This window comes from Octopus sinensis, linkage group LG1, assembly GCF_006345805.1.
Source record: "Octopus sinensis linkage group LG1, ASM634580v1, whole genome shotgun sequence".
Taxonomy (NCBI): Eukaryota; Metazoa; Mollusca; class Cephalopoda; order Octopoda; family Octopodidae; genus Octopus; species Octopus sinensis.
Window position 1 is genome coordinate 120,059,116 of NC_042997.1, and position 22,402 is coordinate 120,081,517.

General features: G+C 34.1%; 1 protein-coding gene and 1 long non-coding RNA gene across 6 annotated transcripts in view; one reads left to right on the forward strand and one right to left on the reverse strand.

Moving 5' to 3' along the window:
• LOC115218477 (beta-1,3-galactosyltransferase 5) overlaps window positions 1–22,402 on the reverse strand; it is a 272,442-nt gene that overhangs the window by 15,295 nt on the left and 234,745 nt on the right. The window lies entirely within an intron of this gene.
• Window positions 1–22,402, forward strand: part of LOC118764042 — a 72,642-nt gene that overhangs the window by 2,848 nt on the left and 47,392 nt on the right. Inside the window, exon 2 of one of the 2 annotated variants that reach the window (XR_004999829.1) lies at window positions 13,210–13,785. This is a non-coding gene — a long non-coding RNA (uncharacterized LOC118764042). Of the gene's footprint in view, window positions 1–13,209; window positions 14,740–22,402 lie in introns of those variants that run through there. The other variant, XR_004999827.1, reaches the window with a different exon arrangement.

The following is a 22,402-nucleotide window of genomic DNA, read 5'->3' on the forward strand; positions in this document are numbered from 1 at the left end:
ACTTTCGGAGAATTAAAACAACGACAACAGCAACAACATCATCATCATCAACAACAACAAAAACAACAACAACAATAATAAAAATAATAAAAATCATTTCTATTATAGGCACATGGCCTGAAATTTTTGGGAGGGGGTAGCCGATTTCGTCGACCCCTGTACTCAACAACTGGTACTTAACTTATCGACCCCGAAATGATGAAAGGTAATCTGGATCTAGAACTTAGCGGCGGGCGAAATACCGCTAAGAATATCGCCAGGCGTGCTGATAATAATAATAATAATATTAATAATGATAATAATAATACAGGTCAATTATTAGCACTGGTACCTAGTATTTCAATATTTCAGGGTTGGGACTCCTTGTTCAACAAATTTATGGAAAAAAGATCTTCATAGTTGTTTTCTCAGCTCTGTAATGTGCGTGTATGAAATGTGTTGCGCTGCAAGAGTAACCGGTGTGCTACGTGCAGTTCAAATTTCTTATTAATTCGCGTGGTGAGGTTGTTAATGAATTTAGCCACTGGTTATTACATACCTGAATCGAATAGAACGCAAAACACTTTACAGCTCCCATTCATGTGCACTTTTCGTCAGATGTGTCGATAACATCCTCGTATTAACACCATCTCGGAGGTTTATAAAATAAAGAATGTTTAAAGACAATTTACACACTTATGATATTTGAAGTCGACCATCTGAATCACGCCGGGTCCCTATATCTGATTGATTTTAGTAATTAAATTGACAGAGAACGGTTACATCTTTATAATTATCAAAGGAAAAGTAGCATGCAGGGACCTATTTGTGCATTATAATTCTTCCCTGCCCACCAGGGGTAAGATGGCCTACATTGGAAATGAGATCCGCAATACACGCGATGTATACAGCGAAGCAAGAAGCAAAAATACAGCCGGGATGTCATCACCAGTCCATCTTCAAAACCAAGGATAACATGTGTCTCAAACTCCCATATTTCAACGATAAACAAGTACTACAAAACGCTGTGCGATATGTAAGGAGAGACTAGATATACAACTGGCACTCACTAGATCTTCATCGAGGTGCGGAAGCTATACGTCTGCGGTCCTACGTGGTGTCTAAATGAGGCGTAGCAAAAAGATTGAAGTCGACATCGGAAGTATCATGGCACAATTCTCAAATAACACTTTTATGCTAATGCTTCCGTGAAAAACCAGAAACGTGTCATTTACAGGATCTTCAAGTTTTTAAAGAAGCTAAAAACATGGGCATGGGAAACTTCAGGCTAAAATTGGCTTTTTAATAAGCAGGAATACGAATAAATAATAGAGATGAGATTGAACACGATAACTCAAAATAACCCTTCCGACACACGCTATAGTGTGTCTGAAGGTTACACACGCTATAGTGCCAAAAAGTGGCTACACAGCCAAAATATTTCCCAAAGAAGGTGTCATAACAACAACGATTGATATATCAGTTATCTTATCATCCGCTTATATAACTTGCATTGTTTTGGCTTTAAAATATATTTAAAAATATATACAGTATATATATATATATATACATCAGGCAATGATTCATGGAAACTATATCAGATATATAGATGCAAATATGTGTACGCGCACGCAGAAGTGTGTAAGGATGTGTGCACATGTGTATGTGTAAATATGTCTGCATGTATTCTTTTATTTTTCTATTGTACTTGTTTCAGTCATTTGACAGGGGCCATGCTAGGGCACCACCTTTTAATCGAAGTCAATCCCTGAACTTATTCTTTGTAAGCCTGGTACTTATTCTATCTGACACTTCTACCGAAACGCTTGGTTACGGGGGCCATAAACACGCCAAAATCGGTTGTCAAGCGATGGTTGGGAGGATAATAACAGACACAAAGACCCTCCACACACACACACAACACACACACACACATATACGCTCACACACACACACACACGAACACACACATACACACACATATGTATAAAATATACGACGCCCTTTTTCTGCTTCGGTGTACCAAATCCACTCACAAGGCTTTGGTCGGCCCGAGGCTGAAGTGGAGGACACTTGCCCAAAGTTCCACGGAATAGGACTGAACCTGAACACGGAACCACGTTGTTCCGAAAAATATTAAAATCTTGCGAAGTCTCAATATCTGAATATATGTTTTACGTGTGCGTAAGTCTGTACGCACCTTTGCTTAAGTGAAATATATCCTCGTCGGAAACATCAATATAAAATTCTGAATAGTAAATATGTTTCTTTCTCGTAGTATCTAAACCATGATTCAATCCTACGATGGAACAGAAGTTTTAATGTTTCTGACATGTAGTCGACAATAACGCATTCTTATTAAACAACCTATGCCGCTTCTTGTTTAAATTCTCTCCACATCCATATATGTAATCCATTGCAGTGGTATTTATCAGTAATATCGTTTGATATTGAAGCTTAAAATAGATTTATCGATATTCTATGTCTGCAAAATAACAAACACAATCATCGGTAAAGGACGCTGACTAACAACGTAATAAAACCATAAATGTATTTACATCATTCACAAGAACGAACCGGATTGTGGTGTGATTCAATTACTGCTTGAGAACAGCTACAGGTGTAAATATTCTCGGGATCTGTCGCCGCATTCTGCATTGGGAATTTTTATTAACATTACCTGTTAAGTGTATAAGGTCTCAATATAGTTCGTATTTCACGCGACTTTGCAGTTGTATTGAAAGCAATTTGCTTGTGGTAAAACTGCATATTAAGTTAGAAATCATTTATAACACATCTCGAGTCATTCCATATTATCTCGCATCAAATTTCATGGTTGTTTTACTGTTTTCAGAAACGATGTTTCCTATTTTGCCCAAATCACTTTTGATGTTTCTGCAAACAGAACGAATCAAACAACAATTGTAACGCATGTGCATGTAACATGGATTTTTAATCAAATGTCTTTTGAGAGGTATAAACACAGGGTTCATATGGAGAGCGTTGTACAAAATATGACACAAGTCCTCTTACATGGTTCCGACTGATATTTGATGGATACTTTTTATGACCTGATATGTTTCATAGAAATGATATACCTATAATTATGGTGCAAATGTTAGAAGTCTTATAAGAAGTAAAATACACTTTCAAACAAAATTACATCACTGCAAACACACCAAGAAAACATGATGCATTACAGTTCAGTGCAGGTATCTTGAATTACATAACGAATTGTATTACTATGCAATGAAACTTTGTTTTTGTTCAGAAGTAGCACACATATCAAGCAATGATCCGAATGTTTTCCGAAAATTTAACTGGATATATATATATATATATATATATATATATAACTGTATATATATATTTAACTGTATATATATATATATATATATATATATATATATAATATATATATATAACTGTATATATAACTGTATATATATATTTAACTGTGTATATATATATATAATATATATATAACTGTATATATATATATTTAACTGTATATATTATATATATATATATATATATATATATATATATATATATGTATGTATGTATATATATATATGTATATATATATATATATATATATATACAAGCATATAAATACATGTAAATATATATATATAATATAATTATTACAGATAGTGTAAATATATATGTATAAATGCATATAAATAAGTGTATACACAAACCACACACACACACAGCACACACATAGACGTTAACACACGCGCAGACAGAAAGGCAGACATACACGTATGAAGTTTACTTACAAACGTGCATACATATACGTATATACATATGTATATATATATGTGTATATGTATGTATGAATGTACATATGTGTGTCTATGTATATAAATAATTCACCAATTTAGGTTCGGGATAGCGACACTAATAACATGGTATAGAAGTCAATACATGTTGCATCAGAAGACGAAGTTAGATGTATATAAAATTATAAGATCAAAGATATGATGCGAGAAAAGAAGTAGTCTAATAATTAACTTCCCGCGTACTATAAGCTGCAGCTGTTCCTACTATAAGGTGTGGTCGAATCTTACTCGAGTGCCCTATAGCTCCATCGAAACCAAAAATAGTAGGTGCACTTTATATGGGAAAACTATATTTTCAGAATATAAAGCCGTTACGTGTGGATACATATAAATCTATGTATGTATCAATGTGTACATAATTGAAATATTCTAGTTTATACTTACCAACCATAGACCGAAACCACAGTTTTATCCAAACCTACCTGCTGCATATCCTGTAAAGTACCTGATTTCATATAAATATTATTTTCCTATTTATCACACACACAGACATACACAAAAAAAACATGTGGCAAAGCTCTAAATAGCTGTACACCCTTAACACCAAACTACTGCTGAACACGGTCCTCAATATAAGCAGGATATATGGGATCATTGCAACATTGCTTTGACGTCCAATTCAGGGATTGATATAGCTCTCGATAACGAAGTTTAGAGTCAACATCTCCAGGATCCTCCATAGGCATATTACTGCATACGTGTGCGCATCTCTTCCCTTCAGGATGTAGAGCTGTAGCTCTTTCAGCCTATCCCACTATCTCAGCTGTTTGTTGATGCATTCTTCCCAGTATCTATATGGAGCTAAATTTAAATATATGTCAGTTCATAGAGAGACAAGTGGTTTCGCAACCTTACAGTGCTTAGCATTATAGATGGTTCTTCAGGCTGTAATGGCTACGAAGGTAACTTTTCTTCAAGAGACGTTTATATATCCATATCAGTTAGCGCCTATTTTTTTAATAATTTTCTTGGTGTATTGCGTGTTCCTGTTTCTATTTTAAATTTATCAATTATGCATCTTCTATATAAAAGAAAGCTAGATCCTTTAATTAAGTGCCTTTCTTTACACGAATAGTGAACATACAGGAGTGGCTGTGTGGTAAGTAGCTTGCTAACCAACCACATGGTTCCGGGTTCAGTCTCACTGCGTGGCATCTTGTGCAAGTGTCTTCTGCTTTAGCCTCGGTCCGACCAATGCCTTGTGAGTGGATTTGGTAGACGGAAACTGAAAGAAGCCTGTCGTATATATGTATATATATGTATGTGTGTGTTTGTGTGTCTGTGTTTGTTCCCCAAGCATTGCTTGACAACCGATGCTGGTGTGTTTACCTCTCCGTCACTTAGAGGTTCGGCAAAAAGGGACCGATAGAATAAGTACTGGGCTTACAAAGAACAAGTCCCGGGGTCGGTTTTCTCGACTATAGGCTGTGCTCCAGCATGGCCGCAGTCAAATGACTGAAACAAGTAAAAGAGTAAAAGAGTATACACTCTGGAACTGTTTATTTTAACGAGTTATATCTATTTATCATCTGAAGAAACACATATATAACGTCAGATGCTTCTGAATCAGTTGTTAAGTATCCCACCGCCATGAGGGATCAAGGTTATATGAGTAGCAACAATTGTAGTGATTAATAAAAAATACACGCATCTTTCATCTTTAGTCAATCATTTAACATATACTATTTTTAAAAAAAGTGGCTCATACTACACACAAACACATAAGCACATACACATACACACAAACAGAAGAATGTCTGTTATACTGGTTGTTTAAATAGCAAAAGAATTTTTCTTACAAGTATACGTACCAAAAAATATATACAGAAAGGATAAACAAATATAAAAATTATATATATATATATATATAAGAGAGAGGGAGAGATAGATAGATAGATAGAGAGAGAGAGAGAGTGAGAGAGAGAGAGAGAGAGAGAGAGATTCAAATGAATATGGTACTTAAGCTAGATGCACCAGAATTTTGTATGGTGTTATCCATATAAATCCATGGGGTGATTATAATCAAAATAAGCAACAAGAATATATTCGGTAATTTGGTATGATCGGTTCACGCTACATCATTTTATTAAACATTGTAGGTATTACAACATTTTTTAAATGTTGAACAATCACCAGCCATTTATAGAGGTTTTCCATCAATACATAAACTTATTTTCTTGTTAATTGATAACGATATAAAGAGGGTAGATATATAGACAAAGATGTTGATTTGAAAGTTTAGAACATTGAGGTAATAGAATCTATCTTCTGATAATATTCTTATATATATATATATATATATATATATATATATGTGACCTCGTGTGTACAGTTGGCGATTTTTTTCCTCTGTCTTCCCTTCTTTGGATCTTTCCTTCTCCTATGTTTCCGACGAAGAGCTCCGCTCGAAACGTTGAACCCTCCTTCTTTCCTTCTTTCCTGAGCGTCCAATAATACTATATTTGTTCCACGTCCACGCGTTGTTGTGTTTTTGTTTTGCTTTCTTGTTTGGATTAACTCTCTCTCTCTCTCCCTCTCTCTCTCTCTCTCTCTCTCTCTATATATATATATATATATACATATATATATACATGCATACATACGTTGATATATATATATATATATATAATATATATATATATTCATACATATATATATATATATATATATATATATATATATATATATATATATATGTGTGTGTGTGTGTGTATGTATGTATATTATTTCCGTGGTCGTTATACATTGCTAGAACCTCCAGACATCTAAAAACATATGCAGACATAACCTCCGACTCATCGCAAATACAGATTAGAAATCTGTACTCTACAATACCAAACCTTCGTACGACGTTGAACAAACGCACAGAATATAAGCAGCAGCCGCCAACCAAGCATTCTAGAGGAAAGAACACATGGAGAGAAAGACAAGCAAAATACAGACAACCATTAACTCATAATAATGGACGACCTGGAGGGATGAAACATGGGAAGAAAGACAAGTGAAGAACAGACAACGCAGAGTCTATAATATAAGAAAATCATAATGAAAACTCAAGAAATCCACGACATATGACCACCAATCTTACACAGTCCAAGAAACGTAGGAGATTGGAATAAGACAACTACTATGGACAAGGAAATATGTACAGACATCATGAAGCGTTCCCTCCCTGACAAGGAAGCCTGAACCTCAGAAATAGAAATTGGAGACATAACGATACAACCCCTTTTTAGGGAGAAAATACTACAATCGCGCTCAGGACTCGATACAACACATGTTCCTAATGAACCCACATAACATATAGACGCATAAATGATAAATTTATCAAATAGAGAACTCAACGAAAATGAAATGAGTCTCCTGCTAAAAGGTTTCAGTTTACCCCGACGCCCACTCCCAATCTAATAGAACTAAAAACCGATATTGAAAACTTCAGCCGTCACATCGGTTTTATAGAATTCTTCGACAAGTAAGTAGAAGACAAATCAATAGTAAGAAAATATATCGTTTCAGCCCTTCCGAAGGGGCGATAGGCACCTTGATACATATATAGAAATAATTTAGAAACCTTGATACATATATAGAAACAATATAGAAACCTTGATACATATATAGAAACAATATAGAAACCTTGATACATATATAGAAACAATCTCAAATTCCCGCAGAACCTTAATAAAAGAGAAAAGGAAGTTTAATAAAGACTAAAGAACGACAATTCAATCATCATAAAGGAAGCTGACAAGGGTGGGGCGATAGTAAACATGGACACAGAGATGGAGACAGACAGGTACAAACAGACATGTGTATATACAAACTTATGACCGTGTGTACGTGTGTGTCTATACATAATCTGGCCAATGTGGTCATCCTGTTTTAACAGGGCATAAATCACTATCGAAGCAATTAACCATTAGCTGCATATTGGGCAGCTCTCTGAATATAACTCCTCAGCTTTTCTCAGATCTGACTGCCAACAGTATGAGCATTATCTGAACGGCTACATAAATAAAAAGTCAGTCATAGTGGTACAAAGAGAGATGTACATTTAGGCTGAGTGATACAATTTGTATAATGTAGCGATGACTATATAGAATACATTACATGAATTGATGATCTGAAGAGAAAGAGATATACCAATTTTATATTAGTCCGGGTCTGCACAACTGCAGCTTTGTTGTGTAAGAAGTAAAACGGTTGATTCGACATAAGGGTCACTTTGATTTTAGACAAAGAGTCTTTAAAAGTGTGCAAACTATTTTGTATGGTTAGGTTCTTTTCATAGCAAACAAAACCACTAAATCTGATCAAATGCTTCTTAAGATATTGAATATCGCATAAAAGCGCGTTAAATTGGCTACACTGCCCACCTCACTGCTGGTTAACTTTGGAGTCTGATAATACCAACTTTAATTATTGCTACGATACAATTCACTTGGCATTCAGCCATTGACAAAAGAGTGAAATTTGCCGGAAATAATGTAATAATCCGATACAACTAGGTTGAAAGTCCACTGGTGTTTTTTAACTGCAGTGTTAGCAGATCTATTGAAATAATATTATGCACGTAGAAATCTTCAAAATGTGTGCTGCGTCTAACCTCAAGATCCTGAAGGGTGCAAGTTTAGTTAATTTAAAATGTGGTAACATGCCAAATTCAATATGTTGTAGTAAAGTTCAAGTGTAATCACTGTCGCTCTGAATGTCTATTATTTCGAGTGCAAGAAAATAAGTACCTATAATTGAACAGAATCTAAATTTTACCCACACTTAATGTTATTAAGTTATGTTGACTGAAATGAATCCAAACTTTATAATTAATGAAAAAGTACGTAATACCTAACACTAGATAACACAATAGGCCAAGTTATAAACCTGATTTCCTGTCACGAGTGGAGTCATTTCTTGACATTCATATTAAGAAAACCATTATACAAATATATTGCCTGAATACAAAATTATATTCCCGAATCATGACGGAAGAGTGCAATCATATGTTAATTACAGCACAGCCATTATTACTCCAGCACGATTTGTCAGACGTGGATATCAAATATCCTTCTGTTTGTTTTGCTATTTTACATCTTTACGATACAGATCAAAATATACTTATTCTGTCCTCTTCTGTTTCCGAAGACAAGACACTAAATTATCCATCTCAATGTTCCTCTTGCTGACAATGAATAACTTAGCGTCGTATAATTTCATCGCAAATAGGTTCGAATATTTCAATGAGTTTTACGTAAGATTTGATAAACACGATTTCTGTTAGCATATATATATCTACATTGACGGTGTTTATTGTAGATATATAGACACCGAAATAGTAACTCCGATTTCAAACATCAAATCATCGCGGCAGGACGAATATATTAGATTATCATCAATGTTTTTAGATGAATCTCTGTTAACAATCAACACCCACCCCATTAAAACAAAGTATTTATCTATGTACTTATCTATCATATGCCTTGTCATGCTATTTATCAATCTATTTATCTCTCTTTACCTCCCTTACTTCTGTCTCTGTCTCTATTTCTCTCTCTCTCTCCCTCCCTCTCTCTCTCTCTCTCTCTCTCTCTCTCTCTGACTCCCTGACTTTCTGCCTCTTCCTCTTTCTCTCTTTAAATTCCAAAACAGTGAACGTTCTGATTTTCTCTATAAATACGTTTATATTTTTTGATATATAACAGAAATACTGAAGAACTTTAGCAGAGATTGCAAATGCTGTTTTGCATTGACAATATCGAAAACTGAATTTTCTGTTTGTCGTTATAAACGTGTGGCTCGCAGGACACAACTAAGTGACTCACAAAATTTCGTTGCTTTCCGTTAACGATGTGAAATGGAAAATATTATTTATTACTAGGATTACTAGCATCGTTGCTATATTGTATGATTTGTATAAAATTTTATCTATGCTGTAGCAATAAAAAGCAAAAATATACCTCTAAACTGGGGAAAAATAGCTTCAAGTTTCGTAATTATTGACCCATGCATATATATGCCTACTACAAAAAGAGAAGTTACAAAAACTCCGCAGGTACATTTGCTTCTTTTAATAACAAAGAACGAAATCATTTACGATCATATCGTCCCTACTAACTTAAATATAGCAGATTCCTTGCGAAATTTAGCTGTAGGTGTAAATATTTAGAAGTGAAATGTTTGAAATGCAAAGCTGTTGAATATACGATAAAATATTTCTTCACAATGAAAGTATGTTAAAATATTTTTTCCTGAATATGCAGATCATATTTGATTTGTTTCTCCTTATCTTTGGAGTTTTATATCTTATAGTTTTTAACTGCGTATTGTTAGGATTTTTTTGCGTATGCAAAATTATTTCATAGTTCTTGACATTGCGATACTTAACCAGACGGTAACACTTTCCCTTGATTACAGAAAAAGATGGAGAGAGAAGCGTCGGAGACTGTGAGGTACAGGGAATGTAGTTGCAACGATTTCACGTGATTAGTTGGTGGGAAAGAGTGCAGAAAGAGAAAGGAGAGAGAAAAAGAGGATACAGCGAAGAGTGAGGCAGAAAGACGGAGAGAAAAATTGAAGGAGAGAGAAACGTCCATGACGTGAGGTAGGGGGAACGAAATAATTTTAGCTGAGTGATGATGTTCTGATGGAGTTGTTAAAATAAAGGCAGAGAGAGGAGAGAGGATGGTGAGGAGAGAGATGATTATGGTGGTGGTGACTGGATAGTGAAAAGTGTATTTTATAAAATTCATCTAAGTTTTTTACATCACCTATCACTTAACGCAGGCGCATGCGTGCAATTCCATGAAATATTGACGCTTATTTACGTGGTAGATATATACAATTTAACTAAAGTTTGTAGCATACGTACGGATATTTTGTTTATGCTTATGGGTAAAATGGAAAAATGACAGTGAATATATATTTTATGCATGCTGTGTATTAAGTCTATGAAATTGTGCATAAATTATATAAAGTGCTTATTTAAATTGTCTTAAGTAATCATCGTATTCCAATTTCTTTCACTTTTCAATGAGTAGCAGATAAGCGACTATCTTTCCATACAGGCACAACACAGTCAACACTTTCAGGAATTTTGATAAAGTTTTCAGAAATAACCCAGTAGGTCTACCATTAATTCTATGAAATATTAACGGGTCTCGCTCGTATTTCATAATTTGATTTTCCTTCTTGCATGTACACGTGACTTTCATAGCATTGTATATTAATTTGTTATACATCATCTTCCCTTTCCTAAATAGTAAAGCCAAATTCTTAATTACGAATAACGTTTCTATTATAAGCAAAATCATTTGTTTGTTTTTTTCTTGAATCAGAATACGTTGAGATTTTCACGTAATGCCAATGTTATATATTTTACATTTTCTCATGTTCGGTTATTTATAATTGCTACCTATAAAGAAAACACTGCCAAATAGCATCACGTAACGTCACATTAAGCGTCATTTTTCGTTTTCCCTTTCGATTTCAGACTTCTTTTTACACATACCTGTATGTATGTCTTTATATCTGTTTATCTATCTATCTATCTATCTATCTATATCTATCTATCTATCTATCTATCTATCTATCTATCTATCTATCTATCTATATATATATATATCTATCCGTCTGTCTCTCTATACATATTTGTGTATGTGCATGTATGCATGAGTGTGTTTCTATAGATGAGTTTGTTTGTATATATATATATAACATCGTAGATTTCGTCTTGGTATATGTTTGGCTGATGAAGGTAAAACAAAATATGGGTGAGAGACATATCTTGTAAAACCTGAAACCTGCAGGTACCACATTATCCTTTTCCGGGTGTTTCATCTTTCAGATGTTCTCCCTGGAGGTAAGACGGGTTTTTTTTCTCTAATTTGTTGCACACACGCATTTTTGCTAATACATACGCGGTGAAGCTACACATTAGCGTCGTATTTTTACGTTCGCTATTTCCAGTAAATATCGGTACATAGTTGTGCCATTTATTTACTAATTTGTGTATTTTTCCCTCACGGGCTACTTTTTACTGGAAGGCAATACTTTGTATTGCATTACTGATATTTTGAAACTTCTTCACCGTTTCTCGTACTGTTAGCGTTCCGCATTTCAGTCGAGTGTGTTAGTATTAATGTGGTAACATCGTAGATTTCGTCTTGGTATATGTTTGGCTGATGAAGGTAAAACAAAATATGGGTGAGAGACATATCTTGTAAAACCTGAAACCTGCAGGTACCACATTATCCTTTTCCGGGTGTTTCATCTTTCAGATGTTCTCCCTGGAGGTAAGACGGGTTTTTTCTCTAATTTGTTGCACACACGCATTTTTGCTAATACATACGCGGTGAAGCTACACATTAGCGTCGTATTTTTACGTTCGCTATTTCCAGTAAATATCGGTACTTAGTTGTGCCATGTATTTACTAATTTGTATATATATATATATATATATACCGTTTTGGGTTCGGTTTGCAAGATTCTTTGTATGAGTTCGTGTGTTGGAGCATACTCTGTTGTGTCTGGGGAGAGTCATTTTATTGTTGTGCCTTATTCTGTAACACACTCACCGGTAATATTTCCACTTATTTCTTATTTATATTTTCCTAAAATTTTCGTTGCGTCTTTCAACCTTTTCAATAGTGTGTCAATGTGTGTGTGTGTGTGTGTATGTGTTCATATTACGGGAACTTGTGCCGCTACATTCCATCAATATTTATGGTTATCACAATGTCTTTAATAGAAAGCCCCTTAAGTTCTCTGCAGGAACTTCACCTCACGATGAATATAAAATTACTGAAACAAATCAGCATTTTTGAAACCAGGCTAGGAATGTTTTAATTTCCCCAGGACAATGCCTGTATAATTCAGTAGAATACAGCGTAGAACTTCAACTTAGCGATGGATCTACATCGAAATTTCACAACGGAGAGATTGGAACCGCTCTAATAGACATTTACTAATTACTACTGATAAGAAATCTACTAGGCAAGCAGCTCCATCAAACTTGCAATTCTATCAACGTAATACTTATAATTTCATCCTTCGTTGAAATGTGCTTAAATCCGCAAGAACTGAGATAGTGAAACAAGAACTGTTTTTAGGAATATCAGATACATCCGGACATGAAAACTTAGATTAATCGATCAACATGAAGCTTCTCAAAATACCATTGGCAACGTGCTATTTAACAAACTGTCTTAGGTTGTCAGATTAACGCCTAATGTGTTGGGTTGTCAGATTAATGCCTTCCTTTCCTTTAAATGTTCTTGAATTAACATGAAAAATACTTATCACTGTGTTTTATAGCATTTAATAGATTTATTCTTTCTCTACATCTCTTGTTTATTCTATTTCAAATCTCAATAAATTTTACTTCTTTCAGATATATGATAATGGATTGCCAAGTAGAAGAAACTGAGCATTTTCAGCGTCTGTTCCTCTTCTAATCCGATCAAACTTCCAAGAATGCAAAAACCAGGCATTGGTGTTCTGTACGGGGAGAGAGCTTTCACTGAAAGAACTGCACAGAAAAATTTTACATGTGTCAAGGGAGCGAATTTGAACAACACAAATCTCATCTTCCGGCCGATCATTGCAGTTCACTAAAGATTGCTTGAACGAGATCATTCGCCTGGGTCCATACCAACCCACTTGGAAATTAGCACAGCAGATTGGTACGTCGTGATGTTATTGTTGGTAATCTTCACTCTATGTGCAAGGTTCAAATCACTGTACGTGTATGCCACGTGCTATGAACAGGAGAAACATACTCCAGCGCTTCTGTAACCCGTTAATTTACTCGCTTGACATCAGGTTACTTGTGGGCATTAACATAAGCTTTTATACTGCTTTGGACTGGTTGTAAAAATAGTCTCTTTACGACACTATGAAGTTAAAAAAAAATGGATGAGTCCCCAAAAGCTAGGAACAACTTGAACCAAGCCAGAAATGCATCCAGGTAAGACAATAGTCTGTGTTTAGTAGGATTGATCCAGAACGAATTGCTTCAAAACAACCACATAATCAATACCGAGCTACACTTTCTCGAAAGGCATCTAAAAGACAGTCAGATATGTAGTTAGCGAATGTTCAAACTGTCCCAGAAATAGTACAGAAAAATGTTACAACAATGTTACCGCAGAAAGTTCCCTGAGAGATGTTGAAGTAGTTGTGAGTTAGAATTTACCGACTAGCAATATGAACATTAACCATTGCCGGTCGCAGACTATGACCATTTGAAACTCACATAGTACATGATAATCTATACCGATAAAAATAATCTAACATACTGATATAGGTCTTACGCCCTTTATGGAAAGTGACAGAAACGGTCTTCATCCACATAGCGGGACTTGCAGATCTAAACATTGTGAAGACATGAAGCAAAGAAAGAAACATATATGTAAATGTATTTGTGTAGTTTGTGTGGTGTAGTGTGTGTGTGTGTGTGTGTGTGTGTGTGTGTGTGTGTGTAGAAGAGTATCAAGGCCTAGCATTTGAAGTAGATTATATCCTTAGAGTCACAAGATGGTCATCGTGACTGGTATACAAGGAACCGCCTCAAAGAAGACAAAAGCCGGACATAGAAAACTGGAATGGCCAGACGTCATATAAAGTACACATCTGAGGGCCAAACTCTGAAAACTGCGTGAATTTCTTAAAATGGAGAATATTACTGAAATATTATATTCCTATTTAACGAAGAATTCCAGTATTTCTTTAGGGGAGCAGGGCTCCTGTAAAAAACATGAGCAAATAACGCAAAGCATTTCATTCTGACACCCTAACAGAAGTACCTAGTCGCCCGCTTGCAACTGATGAAAGCGAGCATTAAAGGAATCAATCTTCCCAGATGACATAATATATGGTGAAACATCTCTTTGCAAATAAATGCCTGGAATAGGAATATAAAGCATATATTGTTCCTCATTAAACTGAGATGTAATTCCCTCTAACATTGTGTATACAGCCTTAGTTCACTTCTTTGGCGGTTTTTTTATTTTAAATGGTGGTGTATAATTACAGATATGTTTACCAGTAATCTATTGCCTACGACTATATATATATATATATATTATATATAATATATATATATATATATATATATATATATATATATATATATATATATATATATATATAATATATATATATAATATATATATATGTATGTATATATATATATATATATATATATATTATATATATATATATATACATGTATATATGTGATAAGAATATACAAAAAAATTAAAACAAAAGACGAAGATGGGTGTGTAAATAGCAAACATATGTATTAGTTTAACGCTCGGGAAGAGAGAAAGTCTTTTACCTTTCGTTCCTAAGCTCTTCGGCACAAAGGAACAAAGAAATAAACGGGAAGAGAAAATAGAAAAATGTTTAGTGGCTTGCAATCTATCATGGCGAATGCCGGACAGAGGGGTGACACACGAGCGCTGGGAAGAAGGGGAGATAATAGTGTGTGTGTGTGTATGAATATATATATATATATATATATATATATATGTATATATTCACACACACTCACACACACACATATATATGCATTTATAGACGAAATATATGGAAACTTTTAAAAATCAAGATATTATTAAAACTCTACGCTCAGCCTTTATAGTCACAATAACAGCATGCCTCTTCATATCTTGAATAAGCTGAGGGTTTACCATGATTATTTTCTGAATCAAAGGTTATACAGAGTAAGCAAAAGAAGCAACAATGACCCCAAAAAACGTATCTCCTCAAATACCTTACGCACACTGTATAAACTAGTATATCTATATTTATCCATCTAACAATCTCTCTAACTATCAATCTATCTAGCTATATATACATACATATACATACATGCATATATTATCACAGACACACACACATATATGAGGAACGCTACTTGTATATTTGTGTGCTGCACCATAATTTTGTAGATAAATGAATTACACTTCAGTAATAAAGATACATCTTAATCACAGTATGGTGTTATATTTCAACTAACGGCACTAAAATCTTGAGCATTGCATATTTTTACGCTTCTCATTTTGTTCTGAGACAATAAAATACTGGGGGAAATCCAAGCTTTTTCAGAATGCCTCAGAGATTATTTATATTCAGATACACTTGAAATGTTTTTGTGAAAAAAATCTGATTAGAGTTGTGCAATCAATTTAGGGAAAGATACATATCAATCACGTTATGCATGGTGTCCAAGTAAACTGAGTGTGGTACTGTAATTGTCAGTTTTGACGAACATAAAATGGCGCAGAACCAATTGCTAAAGCAACCACCGCATACACGCAATCGAAACACAAAAACACTCTTTCATATGCATACGAAGAACACTCATATACGCAAACATGCTAGAGTACACACAAGCGGCAGGTAAAGACACACGTCTAGTTTATTAGCATACCACTTATGAGGTATCCTCTATTCGATTCCAAACTATAAAAGAGAGAAGTACGAATGACACTATGTATGCATATATATATATATATATATATATATATATATATATATATATATATATATATATATATATATATATATATATGTATGTATATACTTTATAAAATACGGGCAAAAGAAAATGTCTAATGCAAATATGCCGAAAATTGTCCGGTAATAACGGAATTTTTAGAAATTTCTATCGGCATTTTTCGAGACGCATACGTTATAATAGTTATTGACAAATTTGCGTTTTTAAGGCACATTTGGCATTAGAATTTTTTCTTTTGCCCTTATTTTATAAGTTATTTATAAATTGAACCTTTAAATGTATTTTTTATATGCTGGCCATTGATAAAATGTTTTTCGAAAAAAATTGTATCCTACATTAGTCATATATACATCAAATCGACATTACCTGTACAGGTGGAACGGGTAGCACATGCCAGATGTTGAAATAATCGCAAAGCAACGTGTTTTGCTCAGGAACACAAGGCAGCACCCGGTCTGGGAATCGAGCCCACGATCTCGCAATCGTAAGTGAATCACACTAACCACTGAGCCACGCGGCTTATGTATATATATATATATATATATATATGTATTACGTATATGTATATATATAATGTATATATATATATGTATATATATAATCTATATATATATATATATATATATATATATATATATAAACATTATTGGTGAATTGAAGAAATGGAGCTGAACGCAGATTGAACAGAAATCATTTTATTTCATTCTACACGTGTTTCGAAAGGCACAAATTACCAAAATCCGATTGAATAATGGGACCATATTGTGTCTTTCTCTTGAGGAAGAAAAAAGGAAATCCGTTGGAAAAACAAAAACAGAACAGAGGCGGAGCAAAAAACAAATCGAACTGTGCTCCTAAGAGCCCATGGCGAAACTGTTTATCAGTGTATGTTGAGAACCGGTGGCTGAAGAATTCAACGGGTCAGGCATCGGTCAATCATGTGGGTGAGGGTGTATAGATGTTCTTTGTGACCGAGAATAAAGTTCTGACTATTTAAGGAATATTGGATATTTTATAAGGGGCGAGAAAAAATCTACTTAGAGACGTGTGTGTGTGTATACTGTTCTATATATGTGTGTGTTGGCGTAGGGGTAGAAAACATTTTTTGTGTACGTGTGTGCGTTTGATCGTTCGGCTGTCAGTGGCTACTGCCGTGATAACCGTTGGGTGGCAGAAAGAAAAAACTTAAAAAAATATATATATATTATGTTTTATGTGTGTGTGTGTTCATCTAAGCCTGCCTTGTCAAGGACACCCCCCGCTGTGAGAAAACCAAGCCCCGTTTGTCTTACAGGAGTAATTCCCCTTGCAGTGGTTAATCGTAGATATCTTAAAGGCTATTTCAGAATTTGTTACCAAGGGCTATGGGTGCCGGTATTATTTATAAACGCTATTTAAAGGCCAGATAAGTGTAACGCCGCCAATGGGGGCATCGAAAAGCCGACTGTAAGAGCCCGTTTACCATCCGGCCTCTGGCAAACAAAATATGGAAGAGTTCGGAGACACAAAGGTTGCACTGTCTTCTGCCCCTATCAAATGGGAGGGCCACCGACAAAATTGACCATTCCAGCCTATAGCTTAAGTTCGCATCCTTCAGTCGCCATATTAGCTTACTGAGAACTTTATTCTCGGTCACAAAGAACATCTATACACCCTCACCCACATGATTGACCGATGCCTGACCCGTTGAATTCTTCAGCCACCGGTTCTCAACATACACTGATAAACAGTTTCGCCATGGGCTCTTAGGAGCACAGTTCGATTTGTTTTTTGCTCCGCCTCTGTTCTGTTTTTGTTTTTCCAACGGATTTCCTTTTTTCTTCCTGAAGAGAAAGACACAATATGGTCCCATTATTCAATCGGATTTTGGTAATTTGTGCCTTTCGAAACACGTGTAGAATGAAATAAAACGATTTCTGTTCAATCTGCGTTCAGCTCCATTTCTTCAATTCACCAATAATGTTTTAATTTCAATTATCCGCACCAACGCACGGTTGCAACGCCAGATGGTTGTACCTCCAACCGTGCTGTTTACTGCTGTGATTTTTGCTACTAAGGTATCGGTTAAACTTTTGATTAATCTACTACAAGATTATTCATCTTTCTATTTCACATAATATATATATATATATATATATATATATATATATATATACATACACACACACACACATATATATATATATCGTAGCTATAATAAATCCCATAGATTTATTATTGCTTATATATATATATTATATATATATATATATATAGATATATATATATATATTATATATATATATATATATATATATATATATATATATATATATACATATATATACATTACATAAGGCGCGTGGCTCAGTGGTTAGGGTGTTGCAGTTACGATTGAGAGATCATGGGCTCGATTCCCAGACCGGGTGCTGCCTTGTGTTCCTGAGCAAAACACGTTGCTTTGCGATTATTTCAACATGTGGCATGTGCTACTCGTTCCACCTGTACAGGTAATGTCGATTTGATGGAGAGAGTGAGTTTATATCTACACAAATAGTTGATCACCATAAACAAATCATCTGCGTGGTTGTTCGGTAAGAAATTATCTAACTCTCATAGGTCGTCCAACGAAGAGTTCATCATGCAATATATGCATAATCTATGTAGAGAGACAGAGATAGAATTAGAGAGAGAGAAAGAGAGAGAGAGAGAGAGAGAGAGGGAGAGAGAGAGAAACAGTGAGATAGACGGAGAAAGAGTTCAAATGCTAGCGGTGTCGACTAAGCCTTTCAACATTTAAGTAGTTAATAAGCTATGTATCACTTCAGCACTGGATTCGAGGTAGTCGACTGAATCGTAAAAAAATATATGTATGTTTGACTGTGTGTGTGGATTCAGGTTGTACGTATGCACGTATACATTCAAAAATCATAAAAGCAACAACAAAAGCGGCGTGTCCCGGCAACCAGATCAATTCTTATTTTGCTAGCTTAGCTTGATATACTTCGCTGATTACATCAATAAAAGATTGAGACATTCGTTGGTTTCTTTGAAAATTAGTTTTTAAAAAGCAGATCCACGCCTAAAAACATTTGACAAACACTGTGCGTTACATATATGAGATTCTAACAGAAATAATACAAACACATAGGCACACACACACAAACACACACACACAAGCACCCACACACACATATATATATATATAAAAACATTAACACGCAAATATATATATATATATATATATATACATATGTATATTTGTATATATATATGTATATATATATATATATATGTATGTATATATATATATGTGTGTTTGTGAATATTTGATTGAATCCATGTTTGTATTTAAGTATATTCCTAGCTTTTAATCTCATTACGCAGTTGCGGTTACATGAAAATAAACTACCATAGATTTTCATATTTCGTAAATTAATAAGTTGACGTGATTAGTTTTAGATATCTTTCAAATTAATTTTCTTAACAGAAAACCAATACTGTGACTGTCAAAGCATTATTAATCACCAAGCAATATTATTTCATCAAAGATTCTTACAGTAGAGAAATTTTTACATTCACTTTACCATTTATTGATAATCATGACACATTAATTCTTCATAAATTGTATAAGTGTATTTTACATGTTATCTCCATTGCAGGTGGGTAATCGGTTAAGTGATGAGGCATGATTAACAAACCCACCAATCCTGCCCCTTGCTCTCATAATTGTATGAAAATGAATGGCTCGTATATTTCTTCGTCGTGTCATGTATTTACTCTGACGATGTCCGCTAACGTTATATGCGTTTTTCCTTCCCTGTTCTTATCATTGATTTTCAGCAACACATTTTTTGGTGCGAAATAAGCAGATAGTATTGATTTATATAAATCTTTATGTTTTATATTTTGTCTTTTACTTGTTTCAGTCAGTAGATTGTGGCCATGCTGGAGCACAACTTTCAATGTTTATAGTTGTGTGTGTGTTTGCTTCGAGGATTCGAATAAAATTTCACTACATTTTCCAGCTGTGACATCGAGGAAATGACGGCATATATAGCTGATAACGAACACAAACTGAGAGAAGACCATCTGGGTGTTTACAAGACCATTCCTTCCAGCATTGAAAGTGGAAGGGGACGTTTTTTTCTTTCTGCATCCTCCAGGTAGAACTGGCAAGACATTTGTCATCAACATTCTTCTGCCTAAACTGCGCCAAATGAAACATTGCCATAGCAGTGGTGTCAAGTGGAATACCAAGAACCCTGCTTAGTTGTGGCATTTCTGGTACAAGCGCCTACAATTCCCGTTGAAACTGGGCTCGGGATTGAGCAATAACAAGGTCCAGGGGCAGTCCTTGGATGTATTGGGTCTGAACCTTACGGAACCAACTTTCTCTCATGGGCAACTCAAAGTAATTGTCACTCTCTTCTTGAGAATCGGTACCAATTTTAAATCAAATTAGCCATTATTGATATTTTTTCTGAGTTTCCCATTATATATCTCACATTCTCTTTTTATTTTACTTTGTTTTTTCTCTCACTTACTCAAATAACATCTTACAACAACCAATTGGATGCAGATACTTCGGGAATTGAAGTAATAAGATGGATAATGACATGTCATACACATTCAGAACAGCGAGTATGATTACAGAAGGATTGCATTTAATCATAAGTTTTCTTACTAACGGCTGACGTAACATGCAATAAAAATATTTCCGACACTAATTATTCATTCATAACATCAAATGTAACTCTACTGATGCCCCCCTCTCTCCCCATTTCTTATATATATTTATACACGCATACATACAATAAATTTCACCCAAACATATATCTATGATTACATATATATACATACATATGTGGCTGTGAGCGCATGGCTGTGTGTCTATTTATGTATGCAAGTATATGTATATATATATATATATATATATATATATATATATATATATATATATATATGCATATGTATATCTCTTATCCTTTACGTGTTTCAGGTATTATACCGCGGCCACGGTGTGGCACCTCATTAAAGATTTCTTCTAGTCCAATGACTCGAAGCCAATACATTTTTTTGAAGAGGAATAGTACTCGCTTAAGCAAATTGATTTGGTCCTTAAAGGATACTAATAATAAGGAATATAAAATTACCTAGGAAATAATTTGTAGAGCCAAACCATATCCTAGAGGAAGTAAGCGGTGGAAATTTTGTGTAGATGAAATTGATGAAATTCTTACATCAATATACAGAATAATAAACCACGTACGTGAGATCACACTACGATGTCTACATCAGTCCAAGCATATGTTTAATCAATATAAATAATTATGATACGTAAAATTAAAATTCAGCAAGTTAAACAGATTATTAAAAAAATATTAAAAAATGATTGTAAATAATTGTAAAAAAAGTTTATAAAATATTATATAAAGGATAATAAAATAGAGCAAGTAAAAAGATAATTAACTATAAACCCCTACATAAATTAACCCAATTATAAAGAGTGAAAATTAATGATATCCCTAAAAAATTTAATTCAATTTAAAATTATCAAATTAGATAATCGACCAAGTGCTCATTATTAACAACTGCAAAAACTGTAATAAGACAAGCCGTAGTGGAGGTGGAAATGACGTAAAGAATACTAACAATAATAAAATCAACAGAATTTAATTAACCAGCAACGAAATATTAATACTATTCCTAAATAATGGTATGATAAAACACATTAGTCGTCCACTGACCTACTTTCAGACAGAACTTTTTTTATTATTCTATCGATCAGAGTTGAAAATACAGTTCTGTATTTCAAAGATGAGGAATTAAGAGCATTTTTTACATTATTTATATTATTTACAATTGTTGGATATTTGTCCTCATATTGTTTGTTGTTAACACAACGTTTCAGCTGATATACCCTCCAGATTTCGTCAGGTGTCCTGGGGAAATTTCCAACATGGATTCTCATTTCTAAGTTATTTTTCGATGTTATTATTATCATTATTATTATCATTATTATTATTATTATTATTATTATTATTATTATTATTATTATTATTATTATTATTATTAT